Below are 18,368 nucleotides of genomic sequence, written 5' to 3' on the forward strand. Positions count from 1 at the left end.
GAACTTAACTAATTGATAACTCTCTCTCTATATATATATAGTTATATATACATATATTGGCAAAATATTTTTATTTCCCTCAGGTCTGCCATCTGTCATGTGATGCTATACCAGAGTCAGTTTGGAAATTAAACCACATACACCTGATTGGCTCAGTGGTTCATTTTACAGTTGAAAGTAGCAAACTTCTGATTGGCTCAGTGGTTCATTTTACAGTTGAAAGTAGCAAACTATGTCCTTGTTCCAGTGGAGATGTTGTTAGAGATAGGCGATGACTCAGCAGAAGGCTTCATGGGCCATGACTGAAAATCAGATGGTCATTCTAAGCCCTCCTCACCCCTGCCTCCAGTCAACATTTCGATACAACATTGACGAGAAGGTGGGGCACCACAGGAAGTACAGAGGCTTAGTAATCCATTAGCCTGTTGAAATGGGTATTTTGAGTCAGAAATTAAGTTAAAGTACAAAAAAATATAAAAGTGATAGTCTGTGTACCCATGAAACTGTGGATGGAAGTGTGTTTCTGCTTTTACTTTAGTGTAACATTCCCGTCTGCCTTAGTTCATTTTGTATTACTATCAAGGAATACCTGAGGCTAGGAAATTTAGGAAGAAAAAAAGGTTTACTAGCTCACAATTCTGCTGGTTGGAAAGTTCATGATTGAGCATTTCCATCTGTTGAGGGCTTCAGAAAGCTTCCTTTCATGGCAAAAGGCAAAGAGGAGCCAGCATGTGCAGAGACTACGTGGTGAGAGAGGAAGCAAGAGAGAGAGAGAGGGGAAAGGTGCCAGGCTCTTTTAACAACCAGGTCTCTCAGGAGCTAATGGAGTGAGAAATCACTCAGTCCCAAGGGAGGGCATTCATCTATGCATGAGGGATCTACCCTCGTGACCCAAATGCCTCCCACTAGGCACTACCTCCCAATACCATCAAACTGGGGGCTGAATTTCAACATGAGATTTAGTGGGGACAAGCAAACCGTATCCAGATCATAGCTTCATCTAACAAAATGTTCCCTTTGGGCATCTCAGATAATTAATACAAATTTCTCCATTTGTAAGCTGAACAATGTATAGTATGAAAAATATTATTAAAAACTTTAAAAACCACTTGGTTTTGGACAATATGTAACATGTCACTATACTCCGATGTCCCACAATGTCCTCAACAAATGTTCCTTCAAGTATGTCTTGAGAATCTGTCACCAAAACAATCAAGGCAAAGAATTAAAGCAATTTAAAAATTTGCTAAAAGCAAAACATGTTCTAAAATCAAACTCAATCATTTCACAATAAATGGTGAAGGCCTGCCTAGGGAGGAACCTTCCCTCGATTAGTTGTCACATTATTTTGGTGGCTTTGAGGGATGTTCTGTGATACACGGATATTTTTTCTTTGAGGTACTGTGATACAAGGTTTTTTGTTCCCTGTAAATACCCCACTTTTGGACATTTTTGCAAATAAATATATAACCCACCTGTTTAAAATCAGTGATTTTAAATCAAGTCAATTTTTCTCTCCTGCTGAGTGGCAGCCTCACTTTTATGCATTACACCAGATATGTGAGGGTTCACTCAGCATGTCCATAGCAGAGTAACCAAAATTGGGACCTATTGTGCACGGCTGGCTATCCCATCTGGAAAGCCTGGGACATGGATGTGATTCCTGTGGAATAAAATTTGCCATTTTAAATTTGCACCCCAGCCAGTCATATCAGCACTGTCTTCCTCAGTCAGGAATCCCCAGGAAAAAAGTGCTATAGGTTCACTCTCAAAAGTCAAAGAAGAACATATTTATCAAATGGAGGAAGAATTGTTCCTACCAAATAAATATTTCATCACTAGACCTTACATTACCCAATACAGTAAGAACTTATCAAGTATGTTCAGAAACTGCTTTGCTTACTGTCACATGTATTCCAAAGGAAGGATTTACATGGTAAACTTGAGTGAGCACTCTAATATGAGCAGAATTGGCCGTCATAGTGACAAAAAAGGAAAATTTACGTTCTTATAAAGGCATTTTGAAATTTCATTATTCATGTGGTTTATTTTGCCCTTAGTCTTTCCTCTATGGAAAAATGAAACTTATACAGTTTCATGTTGATACTATGGTTGAGTTGCTAAATATGAGTATTATTATAATTTATAAATCATAATCTCTTTGTTGTCATTTTAGTCCCTCAAAAGGGCTTCTTGCTATTCCAATAAGATTTTTGTTCTTGCTTCTTCCCCCTGCTGTTCCACCCTCCAATCAGTGTGTTTCTTTTGCATTGGCATTAATGTAACGTAAGGGAAAGTGTGGGAAATGATATCTAAAAAAATTGAGTAAAGTTTTAAATATTGTTTTTGCTCCTATTTAGACCTAAGACAACAGGAACAAAAATATTTTTTAAATTGCAAAACATTGGTTATAAAAGGAAAGTAAACCAGACTACAGAAACACACACACACACACACACACACACACACACACACACACACACACATACACATACATAAACCTGGATGAACATCATACCATGGTGCTGCAAACCGTATTTTCTGACCAGGATGCTTGAGTATGTTACCATTTTCTTGCAGGCTTGGCATCTCAATATTAGGGTTATAGCTCATAAGCATGGTTTATAATGTAATTTTCTCCAAATTTATATTGGTGAAACCAAGTGACCAGAAAAAATATGAGTTAATTTGAAGGCTATAATCCAATATTAAAATGTTAATGGCATTGAAGAGCTTCTAATCCTTCCAAATGAGGTCATGACATATCAGAGATAATAAGCCATCTTGAAAAGATCCTAAGAACCAGGTCTCTGGGCAATGGTTTACAAACTAGACTGCATCCATTCAGAATATTTTCCATCCCAATTTAGAAAGCAAATAAATAATTACTATTTTGAGGGGAGAATTGTAACACTTAAGTATTCTGAGGGTTACATATTTTAAGGGACTAATTCCTTACTGCCTGATTTTAAATTCTCAATATATCTACTTTAATCTTTGCTAGTTTAAAAAAAATTTAAGTATTCAATAAAGTGCACTAATTATACATGTATAACTTGATGAATTTTTATGACTCAGATCAAAATATAGAACATTTTCAGTACTCTGGAAGGCTGCTTCATGTCCCTTTCCAGTCAATACCCCCTTTATTTATTTATTTATTTATTTATTTGAGATGGAGTCTCACTTTGTTGCCCAGGTTGGAGTGCAGTGGTGTGATCTCGTCTCACTGCAACCTCCGCCTCCCAGGTTCAAGCGATTCTCCTGCCTCAGCCTCCTGAGTAGCTGGGATTACAGGTGTCCACCACCATGCCCGGCTACTTTCTTTTTGTATTTTTAGTAGAGGTGGGGTTTCACCATGTTGGCCAGGCTGGTCTCGAACTCCTGACCTCAGGTGATCCACCCACCTCGGCCTCCCAAAGTGCTGGAATTACAGGTGTGATCCACCGTGCCTGGCCCAATACCCTCTTTTTAGAGATAAAAAGTATTCTGACAGCTAAGCAATATTAATTAACTTTGCTTGTGCATGAATTTCATACAAAGAAAATTATATAGTATATGTCATTTTGGGTCTGGCTTCTTTCACTCTTCAAGTCTGTGAGAGCTATCCATGTCACTGTATGTTTTTTGTAGTTCACTTTTATTGTTGTGTATTTTTCTATTATATGAATATATTACAATTGATATATCTTTCTCCTATTGACAGGCATTAATGTTGTTTTCAGTTTAAGTTATTATGAATAAGGCTACTATGGGCAAGTTCGTATATGTCTTTGGAACACATATGCATTCATTTTTCTTGGTTATTTCCTAGGAGTTAATAGCTAGGTCATGTTTATCTTAAGTAGATGCTTATTTAGCTTAAGTAGTTACCATCAGTGTTTTAAAGTGGCTTTACCAATTTACATTGCTACTAATAATGCATATGAAAGGTCCAATTGCTTCACATCCTTGCCATCACTTGGTATTATCAATCTTATTAATTTTGGACCTTCTATTCAGTGTGCAGTAATATCTTATTGTGATTTAAGTTTGACTTTTCCTGAGAATTAAATAAGTTGTACACCTTTTTATGAACTAATGGACCATATGGGTATTCTCTTTGTAAAGTGCCTGTTCAAGTCTTGCCTGCTTCTAAATTTGGCTATTTGTCTTTTTTATATTTATTTGTAGGGGTTCTTTATATATTCTGGATATGAGCCATTTTTTGGTAGATCTAAAAATGTTTCTCCATTTGTGGCTTGCCTTTTTACTACCGTAAAAGTATCTTTTGATGAACAGGAGTTCCTAATTTTAGTTAAGTTCAATTTATCAATCTTTTTTATGGTTAGTGTTTTAGTGCAATTTTAAAGAAAATTTGTACCTTTTCTAGTTTTGCTTACCGGCCAACAAAAAAATAAAAGAATTGAATCTAGCATTCTTACTTATGTGTACAATCAGAAAACTTTAAAATGCTATAAAACGCCACTGGAATAGCTAGAATTTTAAAGACTTTCAGAAAAAAAATGTTGATGAGGATGTGAAGCAACCAGAAGTCCCATTGCTGGTGTGAGTGTAAAATAATATACTCACTTTGGAAATTCATTTGTCAGTTTCCTATAAAGTTAAACGGTACACCCACTCTATGACCCAAAATTTCTACTTCTAGGTATTTACTTAAGAGAAATGAAAACATGTCCACAAAAAGCCACGTGTAAGAATGTTTAAAACAATTTCATCTTTAATAACCGCAAATTGAAAATAAATGAAATATCTATCTACAGATCAGATAAGCAAACTGTGGTATATTCATACAATAGAACAATACTTAGTGGTAAAAAAGAATTACTGATACAAACAATAATATGAATAAGTCTCACAGACATACTCAGGGAAAGATACCAGACACAGAGACTACATATTGCATAATTTCATTTATATGAAGTTGTAGAACTTGCAAATTAATATGTGGTAATAGAAATCAGAACAAGCTGACAACTTTCAGTTCTAGAAAATATTTTTCTTGCAGAGAAAACACACTCGAGAGTTGATGAACAATGCAGGGAGAAAAACTGTATTGTCTGAAAGACAAACACAAATGGCAGACAGTTTCAGTTTCTATTTGAGGACATCAAGGTGGCAACTTTTATCATTAGCAGCCCAGGAAACAGAAACAATGTGTGTCTGTGTCAAATGCTTTATTTATTTTCCAGCACTGAAGGACATTTGGAAGCTTTGGTTCATAGGAAGCCAGCCAGTGTGGCTATTAGGGAGGTGACAGTGAAGAGGATGGAAGGACTGGAGGGGAGGCAGAGCCCAAGACAAAAGGAAAGAGGAAGGTCCCCTCTGCTACCCAAGAGAGAGGTCAGTTATTAAAGAGCTTCCAAAGACAGAATGCCAATTCTGAGACATGTCCTAAGCAGATTTTTTTCATTCTCACCACTTGGTTATAATCATTACTGTGACACAGATTATACATGCACTTGGTTGCTTATTGTTAGTATGTGCCATTGTGTGACCTTTGGACTGTTGAATTTCAGGTTTCAGCTTGCATTGTTGCTTACTTCTCTTTTCTTAGTCTACTTTAATTAGGCCACAAGCAATGGGGCACCGTAATTTTGTCTATTCTAGGTACAGCTACAGATGGAATTATTTCCATGTTATGAGGAAATGAAAACTAAAGCAGAGAAAATATTGTGTCTGTGTTTTCCACTCCAATGTGGAGATCTTTTGGAAGGCCTAAGGTTCACTGTTAGCATCTTTGAGATACTTTGTCTTTTTCTATGAGTTCTACATGTAGGAGAGGTGGGCATGATGAAACTTATTCAAGAGGTGAGGCTCAGAAACATCCGCTGAAGGATAAGAAAACTGAGTAAGTGCATACAGGAATGTAAATTAGTATAGCCACTCTGAAAAACGTATGTAGATTCCTCAAAAAACTAAAGATAGAACTACCATATGATCCAGCAACCCCATTGCTAGGTAGATACCCAAAAGAAAGAAAATCAGCATATTGAAGAAATGTCTGCACTTCCATGTTTATGGTAGCCCTATTCACAATAGTCTAGATATTGAATCAACCTAAGTGCCTACCAACAGATGAAAGGAGAAAGAAAATATGGTATGCATACACAATAGAATACTATTCAGCCACAAAAAGAATGAAATCCAGTCATTTGTGGCAACATGGATGGAACTGGAAAACATTATGTTAAGTGAAATAAGCCAGGCACAGAAAGATAAAGATTCCATGGTCTCACTCATATGTGGGAACTTAAAAAATTAATTGGAGTTGGTGAATAGAATGGTGGTGACAAGCCTGAGAAGAATGGGGGAAGGAGAGCATGAAGAAAGGTTGGTCAATCAGTAAAAAAAAATACAGTTCAATTATTTTATTTTATTTTAAATTTATTTTTTAAAAATTTATTTTATTTTTTTTAAAGACATCACTCTGTTGCCCAGTCTGGAGTGCAGTGGCATGATCATAGCTCACTGCAGCCTCAGACTCCTTAACTCAAGTGATACTCCCACCTCAGCCTCCTGTGTAGCTAGGACTATAGATATGTAGCTAGGACTATCACGCCTGGCTAATTTTTTAGTTTTTTGTAGGGATGGGGTCTTGCTGTGTTGCCCAGACTGATCTCAAACTCCTGGCCTCAAGTGATCCTCCTGTGTCAGCTCCAGAGCACTGGGATTACAGGAGTGAGCCAGTGTGCCTGGTCCAAGAATATAGTCAGATAGAAGGAATAAGTTCAATAGCACAGTAAGGTGACTATAGTTAATAATTTCTTGTATATTTGAAAATGATTAGAAGAGAAGATATACAATGTTCCCAACATAAAGAAATAAAAAATGTTTGAGATGATGGATATCCCAATTATCCTGATTTGGTCATTACACATTGCATGCATATATTATAATATCACATGTACCCCATAAATATGTACATCTATTATGGATCCATTTTTTTAAAAAACTACAATAACTAGAAAATATAAAAGAAAACAGCAAATTTAAAGCATCTCTAATACTCAAGAGTTGGCCTGGTCCTGTTAGCTAATCCTTGGTGTTGCTAAGAGCTTAAGAGCTAGCGTGGCACTTACAGCTAAACCATGGTGTTTTCTTGTTAAGCGTAAACAATCTCACAGAGCACCAGATTCAGATAAGCCCACTCTGTGACCACGATGGATCAAGAGAAAATAAGACCACCTTGTATCATGTCTGAACACAAACAAAAGCATGAACATTGTTCAAACCACAAAAATGATCAAACGGCTTTCTATCTTGGCTAATGTAAGTAGCGGATGCTGCCTTATCAATGACAATGTTAGCCTCATACTAGTATTCCTTCCTTTAGATAAGATTTATTATGATACTCAATAATAGAATTATCATTTCTTAACAGCATGTAATCTGGAATAAAGTCCTTCTTCCTGAACCTTCCTCCAAATCACGCACTACAAGTCCAAATACTGTGATAAGTCCTAACACCTCTACCGAGATGCCCTATGGCTCCCCATGGTGTTCATTCACTCTCATTGTAATAAGTCAAAAAAGTCAACTTTCACTGGCTCTAAGTGTGCTCCTGAAGGTCTTTAGCTGAAGGGCATTAACGGAGGCATAAAGAAATTGAGTGGAATTTCTAAGACAATGTGAATACCAAGAAAATTCACACCTTGAGGACCATCTGCATATAGCTCAGTACCAAAACTCAATTATGTGCCATTTGAGAGGCTTCTTGTACCTCAGTCATTTTTAGCCTGGCCTCTTGGCTACTAGAAGCAGAAAGAAACAAAACTTGTATGTCTCATATGGAAACCTTGTATTGAATATGTGCCTCACTTAGATAAAGACGCCCAGGGAAGAGGTGTATGGTGTCAATATTTAGTGGGTCAGAGATGATAGACATCTTTGTCAGAAAATGGGGCTCATGGAATCTGGAGAAAAACAGGTGGAATCATCACTGGGGTGACTGACGTAACGGAAAAGCATTAAGAGAAAGAGTGAGAGACTGAGTCCTGGAGTCCTTTCCATAACATTTACACCAGGAGAAAATGCTCTCTGTGCCTGAACCCTGGCCCCAGCCCAGACATACAAATGCCAGTTTCCTACAATGACTCTTGGTGAACAAATTCATTCCCAAGGCTCTAGGTTGTTTTGTGAAGACATTGTCCTTTTGACAGGACATTTACAGTTAAAGTGACTATGTGGTACTTAAAAATCAGGTTCTGGAGTAAAAAATACCTGGGTTTAAATCCTAGCTGCATCACTTATAAGTTATTGTTCTTGGCAAAGTTCCTAACCTCTTAGTGCTTCAATTTCTTTACCCAAATAACAGAGACAATAATAACTGTAACAACTGTACCTACTTTGTAGGATTTTGTGTAGTGCTTGCATAATGTTTGGCACATGGTAAGCTTTCAATGAACGATAGCGATTGTTCGTATAATTGGTCTATATTTGGAAGTACGATGATGTTACTTTTTCCTAGTATTTGAATATTTGTTTTAAGAGAGTTTTACATAGATGTCAAACATCCTTATGTAGTTACATGTGTACATATACACGCAAATACATATGTATACATATCCATACACAAATGAACACTTGCATTCATGGGTTTTTCATGAATACTGGGCTGGTCCTTAGGTGGGTAAATGTTATGAAATTATGGGGCTCAGGTTAGCTCAGGAATGAATACAAACCTGCCAAAGGCTAAAGGTGACTCTGTAAATTTCCAAATCTTAGTGCTGATAAATTTTACTTGGCTTTTCCTGAGCTGTTTCCCTAAACTTAGAAGTTTGCTTCCTTAAATAATTTGACAGCCCCTCTTGTCATTTTACATTCTCCCACTAGTTCTTATCCCAGAAGCTATCGTGACTGTTAATATCAGCCCTCTCCAACAGCGTTTTGGCCACAAAGGCGGCAAAGAGCCATGGCGAATAATTACTTAACTATTGTTAATTCTTGTCCCTTAAAAGGGAGCCTGTCTGAAAGAAGTCCCAATAGACCATAACTCCAAAGTCCGCACAGTGATAATGTTTTCTATTAAAAAGAGTTTGGAATGACTGCTCATAGAGTCGGGGAAACCCTCTCACACAAGGGAAGTGTGATGGAGGATAAGTCAGAGTGGAAAAAGACAGGGGCCTTACTCAATTATGCTTTAAAATAGCTTGTATTTGTGAATTTGACAAAAATATATGACCATATGAATCACTGCTAGGGCCCCTTCCAGGGCCTTGGAAGGATTCAGTACAAGCGTGGGGCCCTGAGGTTAAGCTGTTTTAGTAATGCTGCCTATGCCTCCAACTCTCCCAGGCACCGATAGAGTTTCAGTTGCAGTTGTCACTTGTTCATCCAAAGGAATAGCTATTTTGTGCAGACTGGTGGGAGAACAGGTTTAGGATTGCCATTCTAGGTGTTGGGCATGGACTATGTCTGTCTTATTAGCACTGAAGCCCCGGGGCCAGCCTAATGCCTTCCACAGAACAGGTGCTCAGTAAACATGTGCCATATGAAGGAAGAAACCAAGAATTCCAACCCCAGGATGACAGGGATAGTGAATTCCAATGATTTATTGAGTGAGGGATAAATGATACAGAGAATGTGCATAGCATTAAAGTTTACAAAAGTCTTTCATGTACATAAGAGGTTGGCAAAACACAGCTCATGGATTGGTAGGTCAAATTTAGCCTGCTGACTTATCTTGTAAATCAAGTTTTATTGGAATACAGCCATGCTCATTTGTTTACCTCTTGTCTAGACTTTTCCTGCTGAAATAGCAGAGGTGAGTAGCTACTGAGATCACATGGCTTGCAAAGGCTAAGATGTTTACTATCTGGACCTTTAGAAAAGTTTGTTGACACCTCATGCATATTATCATATTTTGATTTTGAGCCTCATTTCATGCCTGTGAGGGAGGTCAGAACTTAATATCTCTTCCTGACAGATGAAAAAAATTGAGATTCATGTTAAATGTCTTTGACTGGAGAGTTGACATGGAACCTAAGTGGTGGGACTAATTCAGGTGTGCCACAAATGTAGGTTGCTAAACTACTTGTAAATGAGCTCATGCTGTGAACCTTTAGAAATGGAAAGCGGTTTTCAGAGGAGCTCAGTAAATGAAGCAAGATTCAGTGTTTCCACTAAGGCATTTGGGCAAGTTTTCACAAGTGCCGCATATTCCTCAGGCCTTAACACTTAAGTCTACCCCAGCCAACTTTCAACTGCAAATGTCTACTTTTAATGTTTAAGTGGAAGGCCACTCTGCTTATATGTAAGGCAGGCTGGAACTTCCATGAAACAATTCCTTCCGAGAGAGGTTAATTCCTGCCAGAAGTTGGTGTATAAATACCCCAGCTCCCTTTCTCCTTGGGCTAAAAACCCTCAAGGCATAGGTTTCACACCGCTTCTCAGAGTTGCCCTGTGGGATTATGCTCCAGTTTCCCAGAGTGGAAGCTGGCTTGATAATGCATCCTTTATTGGCTGCCTTCTCTGTTTTGTCACATTTCCCCCACTCTCCTACCGGTGTTATCTACACCTCCCAAATAAACTACCTGCACTTGTATCCTTCCCTCAGATTCTGCATTTGGGGAAGCCCAAGCAAAGACAGCTTTGGATAAATGGAGACAGTCTTACAGAGGAGCAAATATTTGGCCTCATTAAGATAGTTCACTGTGATGTTTCAAAGGCAAGGATCAGTTATTAGGATGGGCTTCATCTTTTGTAGTTCATTCTATTAACCCAACTACTAGTTTGCTGGTGAGGGCTCACTTTTCCTGCAGTCACTGATCCTGGAATATGCTCACCTGCTTGGGGAGGAAAGTCTGCATCAGCCAAGACACATATGGCTGCTGCTGCTGATGTGGAAAAATACTGCAGTGTCATCAATCAATGCCTTCCACATGCTCTCGGCAGAAGGGCAATTAGTGTTACTCAGGATGAAAACCAATATAAGGCTGTGGATGAATGGGTTATTGAAGAGACTGTCGAATCAGCCCGGTTGTTAGAAGTGGCCAGGGGCAGTGGGAAGGCTCCTTGTCTGTGCTGGGCAACAGCTAGTGTAGAGCAGCCTTCTGTCTCAGGCTTGGAAGGGGTCATTCAACTGACAGAGAGATTAGTCATTTTTACCAGATTAGTCATTTTTACCACTTCCTTCCTTCTGGGTTATCCTCTCAAAAGACTCAGCAAGTAGGGTACATCTACTCACAGGGCTGTGGCCATATTTTCTTTTATAAAAGCCAGAAAATTGAATCCCTTCAGTGTAGTGACATTATTTTTTGCAAGCTTTTCCTTTTTATCCCTGCCTTTAGATGTCTCTCACTGTCTATATTTCTCCCTTTGGCTCTTTCTGCCCCTAACCTGTCTCTCTATTTCTGCTTCTGTCTCTCTTCCCTTCCTTTCTCCGTACCTAGTTTTCCTGTCCGCTTCTCTTTCCTTTTCCTAGTTTCTCTCTTTCTCTCCCCACCTTCCTCTGCTCTGGTCCTTCTTTTGGTCTTTGGAATATTTTCTCATGTTCTGACATTCTTTAAGGTAGATTCATTTATTGAATCCTTGATATATCTCCAAAGAAAGACAGTTATAATTAAAATCTTTCTGTTACTTGTGGGCAAATAACCCCATATAAAATCGGATTCATTTTCAAGTAAAATTCCCTCTTGGGCTTTAAAATCCTGACTCCTAAAGTTCCCCAGCTGGATAGACTGTCTGCTTCTCTGTCTTTAAACATTACCCAGGCACGCTGGGCACGGTGGCTCATGCCTATAATCCCAGCACTTTGGGAGGCTGAGGCGGGCGGATCATGAGTTCAGGAGTTCAAGACCAGCCTGACCAATATGGTGAAATCCCATCCCTACTAAAAATACAAAAATTAGCCGGGCGTGGTGGTGCATGCCTGTAATCTCAGCTACTCGGGAGGTTGAGGCAGGAGAATTGCTTGAACCTGGGAGGCGGAGGTTGCAGTGAGCCAAGATCATGCCACTGCACTCCAGCTTGGATGACAGAGCAAGAGTCCATCTCAAAAACAAACAAACAAACATTACCCAGGCAGCAGGGTGCACAAAGTTTAGCCACCTTTTAGAAATAGGTGCCAAGTATTGTGTCCTGCTCTGTTTGCTTAGAGAGGCAGGAGAAAAAGTGGTAAAAGGTGAAAGGCAGCTATAAAGATCTGCTGCTCACTGCCACCAGGGGCTGTGGTGTATTGGCTGTAGTTCACAGGTGGGCCTCTAACAGAGGAGAAGACATAAGCAGCTTTCACACCAGAATGGAGCCAAGATGTCCACCGGCTTAGTGACTGGATCTGAGACATCCCTGATATCATCACAGGGTTGAGACCTGAAACTTTCAAAAAATTCTTGGCTCTGTATTATCAGTCCAGAGGCAGAAGTACTAAAAACCTGCTGGAAAGCAGCAACAGGAGGAGAGAGAGGGAGAGAGCTCTGTCTCAAAGACTCAAAATGGTCTTATAAACCAAAATTCCAAAGAAAGTAAAGAAATTGTGTGTTAAGAAAGACGGCTGACAAAATCACCACTCAAACACGAATTCACTCAGGATGAAAGTAACATAATTTTAAAAACTTTAGAAAAGACTTGATCATAAGTATGCCTAAGATATGTTGAAAAACTACATTTTCATAAAAATAACAAAAGTTATAAAACAAAGCAGACTTGAAAGAACAAGAGTGGATAGATATGAAAGGAAGCAAAACAAAACAGAATGAAACACATAGTTAATTGTGCTAAAGACTCAATAGATAAAATGAACTGAAATCCGGATACATTTGAATAGAGAACTTGTGAATCAGAAAATAGTGTTGAAGAATTTAAGCTGAATATTACACAGATACTGATATCAACTATAAAAGAACAATCACAATAAGGTTGAGGAATAAACAGGCATAATGTGAATTATGTGAGAAAAAAGAGAGTGGGAAGTTGAAGAGGCAATATTTAAGAAAATACTGAACATTTTCCATAATTGACAAAAGACATGAGTCTTTAAACCGAAGCACACTTTGAGACTGAGCAAGAGAAATAAAATTATACTCACCTTTAGACATATTGCAGTGGAAACGAAGAGCAGCAAGAATCAAGAGAAAATACCTTTAAAAACACAAATAAAAAAGACAGATATAACAAAACAATTAGAAAGCAGACTTCTGATTAACAATAGTTGCAAGGAGACAATGGAGTAACGTATTCAAGCTAGAAATTTATGTGCATATAAATTATTATTCAAGAGTGAAGGAAAACTTAAAATATTTTCACATTTACAAAGGCTATATTTATGATTCAGACTCTTGTTGAAAGAAATATTACACTATGTACATTATCAAGAAGAGAAGTGAACACAGAGGGAATGCTTAAGATGTGTGAAATCACAATGAACAAATAAATTGGTAAAATATGCCAGTAAGTTTAATTAATGACTGAAAAAAGTAATTGTTTTGTATAAACAAAAGTATAACTAAATTTCAAAGCAACAATAAAATGATTGAGTTGTTCAGTGGATAGTTAGAGCATGCTAAAATCTTTGCCTTTGGAAGGAAGATAAATAAAACTGATTAACATTGGATTGCTTAGAAAAGTTATATGTAAATATGTTTTTAAAAGTTGATGAGTTCTTAAAAAACAATAAAATAAATATAAATTAGTTAAATTCACCCAGTGAAAGACATAGACTATCAGATTAGAGTAAAAATGAAAACCAAATCTGCCACCTTAATTTATAAGACAAACTCCTAAAACAAAACTATACATAAAGGGTTAAAATAAAGACCTGGAAAAATGTACATCAGATCAATATTAACCAAATTAAAACTTGGATAGCAATGGCAATATATAAAATGAAATTTAATTAAAAGTATTGCTAGAAATGAAGAGAAACATCATATTAATAAAAGGAAAAATCCACCAGAAATAAGAGAAAGAAAAGGAACTTCTTAATGCGATAAAAGCTCTGTTAAAACTTACAATAAGATAGGCACAGTGGCTCACAACTGTAATCCCAGCACTTTGGGAGACCAAGATGGGAAGATCACTTGAGACCAGGAGTTTCAAGACCAGCCTGGGCAATATAGCAAGACCCTGTCTCTAAAAAAAAAATTTTAAAATTACCTGGGTATGGTGGTGCATGCATGTAGTCCCAGCTACTCAGGAGGATCACTTGAGCCCAGGAGTTCAAGGCTGTAGTGATCTATGATTGTGAAAAATTGTGTATAAACATACATATAAATTAAACAATGTAAAATATGTACAAATTAAAGAACGTATTTTTAAAAGAGAATTTAACATCATTCTTAAACAGAATTCTGCTTTTTGTCAAAGTCATACAATTTGCATATATGATTATTTGACTCATTGCACTTTACAGAAGTGTTTGCATCCAGATAAGGTGTTTGATTTTCAAAAAACCTGAAAAGTAGCTCAAAATTAGTTTAAGGAACCATAGACTGAGCTTTTTCACCTTGAACATCTCAACATCACACTCTTTCCATATGATTTTCTACCAGTAAATGAATTTTTCCAATTATTTAAAAAATTAATTATTGTCTAATTGACAGCTAAGTATTGCTTGTTTGCATCAACATTAAGGCATTTTGGAATGAAAGATATCACATACAAAATTAATAAGTGAGTGACTTAATAGGAAATTTGTGTAACATCAAAACTAAAGTCAAAGGACTAATACTACAATATACAAGGAAATCAAGCAAATCAACAAGAAAAGAAAGGAGAAATAGGAAAATGGGCAATTTGTATGAAAAAGAAAGACACAGAAAGAGAATTCTAAATGTGCAAACAAGAATAAGAAGACATGCTCAACCTCAGATAATGCAAAGTAAAACAGCAATACACCTTTATTCTCATTTTATTGTCAAAAAATACGTCTGAAAATTCCAAGTATTTGTGAAAAGGTGAGGAAATAGAAACGCATGCACTACTGCCATGCAGTAGACTGGTGCAGTTATTGTGGACAAAAGCATTGGTATCCTAAGAGAAATTATGCAAATCCCCAATGAGCTGGCAATCCCACTCCTCTATATATGTGATAACACCCTCACACAGACTTGTAATTGCATATGAATAAACTTATTCATTGGAGCATTGTTGCCATCCATCAATAGGGAAATGGATAAATGAAATGCATGCTATTCAGGAATTAGGAGCAATTGCATTGTGGAAAGGTCTTAAAAATGCACTCTCAAGTTAAAAAAAAAAAAAGAAATATGATATCCACAAGACAATATCATTATATGAATTTAAATACATACATTTTATAGTTTGCAAAAATGTATATATGTCAAAGGAGATATAACAAATATGTTCAAGTGGGTTTCTGGTTTGAGTGGAAATGGAGCCACAGGGCTGCTGACTGGTGATGAATGAAAATAAAAGTAAGCAAAACAAGAGAGTGACTATGTACCACCCTGTGGTGACAGTATTCCCCCCCAGTCTGGGGAAGGAAAGGAGTCAAATTCTGTATCTGGAATTACATAAAAAGTGATTAATTTTTGTCTGTTTTTGTTATCAGCCTTCATTCTTATTGAACTCTTTTATTAGTACCTGTAATTATTAATTATAATGTCTTAACTTTTTAAGATAGCATGCATGTTAATTGGGGTTAACTTTATTTCCGTTCCCCCTTTTCATATATAACTTACTTTCCCTGTCTCATTAAATAGCCTTGCACTTTCATAATGTTTTAAAATATTTACATTGTGAGGGAACAAAAATTCTGTGCTAAAGAATTTTTTTTTTGTGCTACCATTAACCTTTTCAGTATAAATTCTACTATCACAGGCTACATAGGAGATGACAGAGTTTTAATTTAAAACCCATTGTAAACACATTGTATTGATGACATAGACTTCACACTATGTGTGTCTATTAAATGAGTCCATAAACTTCACTAATAGAGTTGCAGGATGGTTAAGTTTGAAGATACTGCTTGATCCGTCGTTTCACAGAGAAAGAAGCTGAGGTTCAGAGGAGGTAATTGGCCTGCCTGACAACATACAGCTCTAGTTTTAGAGCCCGGACTAGAGCCATCTAGTGCCCTTTACATCTAACTTCCTTAGAGATGCATTTACCGTGAAGCCACTAAAGCTTAAGCTTCAGGCCCCTCAATTGCAGAGGCCTCTTCCATGCCCCTGGCAGAACATGAGCAATGTGTTGTCATGGCCATACAGGTTTTGTAAAATCTGAAAAAGAAAGATATTTTAAACAGGATCAGTTAAGAACACTCTCTTTCCATTCTGACTTCTCCATCACACTTCCCCCTCATGTAAAGGAGCACTGGAGTGGCCAAGGATATTGAACGTGTATAATTTCATATTTTTCCAAAAGAAGCCCCTACAAAACCTGGATCCACCTCACCTGCATTTATAATGTTAATAATACATGTTATTGATTATTCCATGACCATCCATGAACCTGCTATTTAATGCAGGAATTTGAACATACCAAAAACTTACTTTAACTCTGTATTCTGCCCCTTTCCCATCCTGCCTCTCCCTCAGAGATAGCCGCTATATTAATATTGTGTTTATTGTCCCATTGTCTTTTTGTTTTGTTTGGACACGTGTCATAAGCTTTAATATAAATACATGTTTTGACTTGCACTGAACTTTGTGAAAGAATATTGTACTTGGTCTTCACTCAACATATTGTTGCAAGTAGTTGTGGTTCCATCATTTTCACTGCTGTTTAGTATTCCATTGTGTGAATGTATCATAATTAGTTTACCCATTCTTCTGTCATGGTCATTGGGGTTGTTTCAAAAAGTTTTGCTATTTTGAAAGGTGCTGATATAAACATTTTGTATATATTTTGAATAACCATGTGCAAGAGTTTCCTTTGGGTATATACCTGGCAGTAGAATTGCTGTTTCACAGAGTTTAAAAATGTTCAACTTTATGATATAATGTTATGTTGTTTTCCAAATCATTTGGAACAATATACAATGTATGAGCGATACATTACATAAGAGACCTATTGCTTCATCTCCTTTTCAATACTTGATATTGTCAGGCTTCCTATTTTCCCAATTGTATGGGTGTAGAATGGTATCTCTTTGCAGTCTGGCTTTCTATTTCTTTAATTACTAGCTAAGTGTGCATCTCCTCATGTCATTTGCAATTCTTACAACACTCTTGTAAGTTAGGGATTATCATCACAATGTGATAGATATAGAAAATACGACACAGAGAGGTTAAGTAACATATCCAAAGTCACCCAGCTAGTAAGTGGTAGACCAAGGATTCATACCTAGTGTAAGCAAAGTTCTCACAACAATTCTGTTACATTAACCACCTTATTTCTTTGCTACATATGGTATGGAATAAAGCATCTTGGAGAAGTTGCTGGTCCAGGTCTTGCAAGATTGAAAACCTAATCATTGGTAAGGCTTTCTTTCCACAAGATTGAATTAGTAGCCATTAATCCACCAAGGCTAATGTCCATGCCCTTTGGGTATTTGGATTTATCAAAACAAGTCTCTGCAGAAGTGAAATGACCTAAGGGGTTTGTGAAGTGGGAACATTATTCTGTTTGCTTCATGATGAATTCTTGAACTAATACTTAAATCATTCCGTAAATATAGAGTGAGGCTGAGGAACCAGGGGACACAGAGCTAAGAAAAAGTTGGCTTTTAATATCATTCTCTGAACCATTAATCTTTCAGGAAAGACGAAAAGATGTCATATTTTATTACAAAGAAGCCTGGAATATTCGATTAATCTAATTACTACAGTTATTATTATTTTTTTAAAAATCAGTGCTTCCTATGCCCTGGGCTCCATAATCCCTCCAGCCCATGAAGTGACTTAACTGGGGAGAGTGGTGTTGGATCACCAGCCCTATCTGTTTCTACCCTGGGCTGTTCCCAAGAAGCCACAGTCCAATCAAGGTGTCTGTGAGACACCTTGAAAGAAAGGGAGCTGGATGGGACTACCAATTTTTATTTGTCTGTCTCTCCGCTCTGCCTCAGGAATATAGGAACAGAATAAACAAATGCTATAAATTCCTGCCCTAGGCACTGATTTTTGAAGGAATTGAAAAGACAAACGGCAACTGCAACCCTGTAATTTTGGATGCAAAACATTCATAGCTTCAAGGTGTCCTGCATATCCTCAGTCCAGATGCTTTCAGTAACTAGCTAAGAGACAAAGAATGGGTTCCTTTGTGGGAAGTTTGAAAATAAATATGTCTGCATCTTCACTTTGTGATCTCTGGAAAGGGATACTCACAGGTATTTAAACAAGCTGGCTCTGGGCATCTGAAAAGGCAGGGAGAAAAGCCCACTTCATTTTTTTAAAAAATCGCTTTAATGATAATTCATATGCTATAAAATTTACCTTTTGGAAATATACCTGTGATTTTTAGTATAT

At 37.2% G+C, this 18,368-nt stretch overlaps 1 pseudogene; it reads left to right on the plus strand.

The window, feature by feature from the left end:
* Positions 1 to 8,933, plus strand: part of LOC108544084 (60S ribosomal protein L6 pseudogene) — a 10,886-nt pseudogene extending 1,953 nt beyond the window's left edge.
* The last annotated feature ends 9,435 nt before the right edge of the window (positions 8,934 to 18,368 follow it).

The sequence above is a fragment of the Rhinopithecus bieti genome, unplaced genomic scaffold, assembly GCF_001698545.2.
Source record: "Rhinopithecus bieti isolate Rb0 unplaced genomic scaffold, ASM169854v2 scaffold_25764, whole genome shotgun sequence".
Classification (NCBI taxonomy): domain Eukaryota; kingdom Metazoa; phylum Chordata; class Mammalia; order Primates; family Cercopithecidae; genus Rhinopithecus; species Rhinopithecus bieti.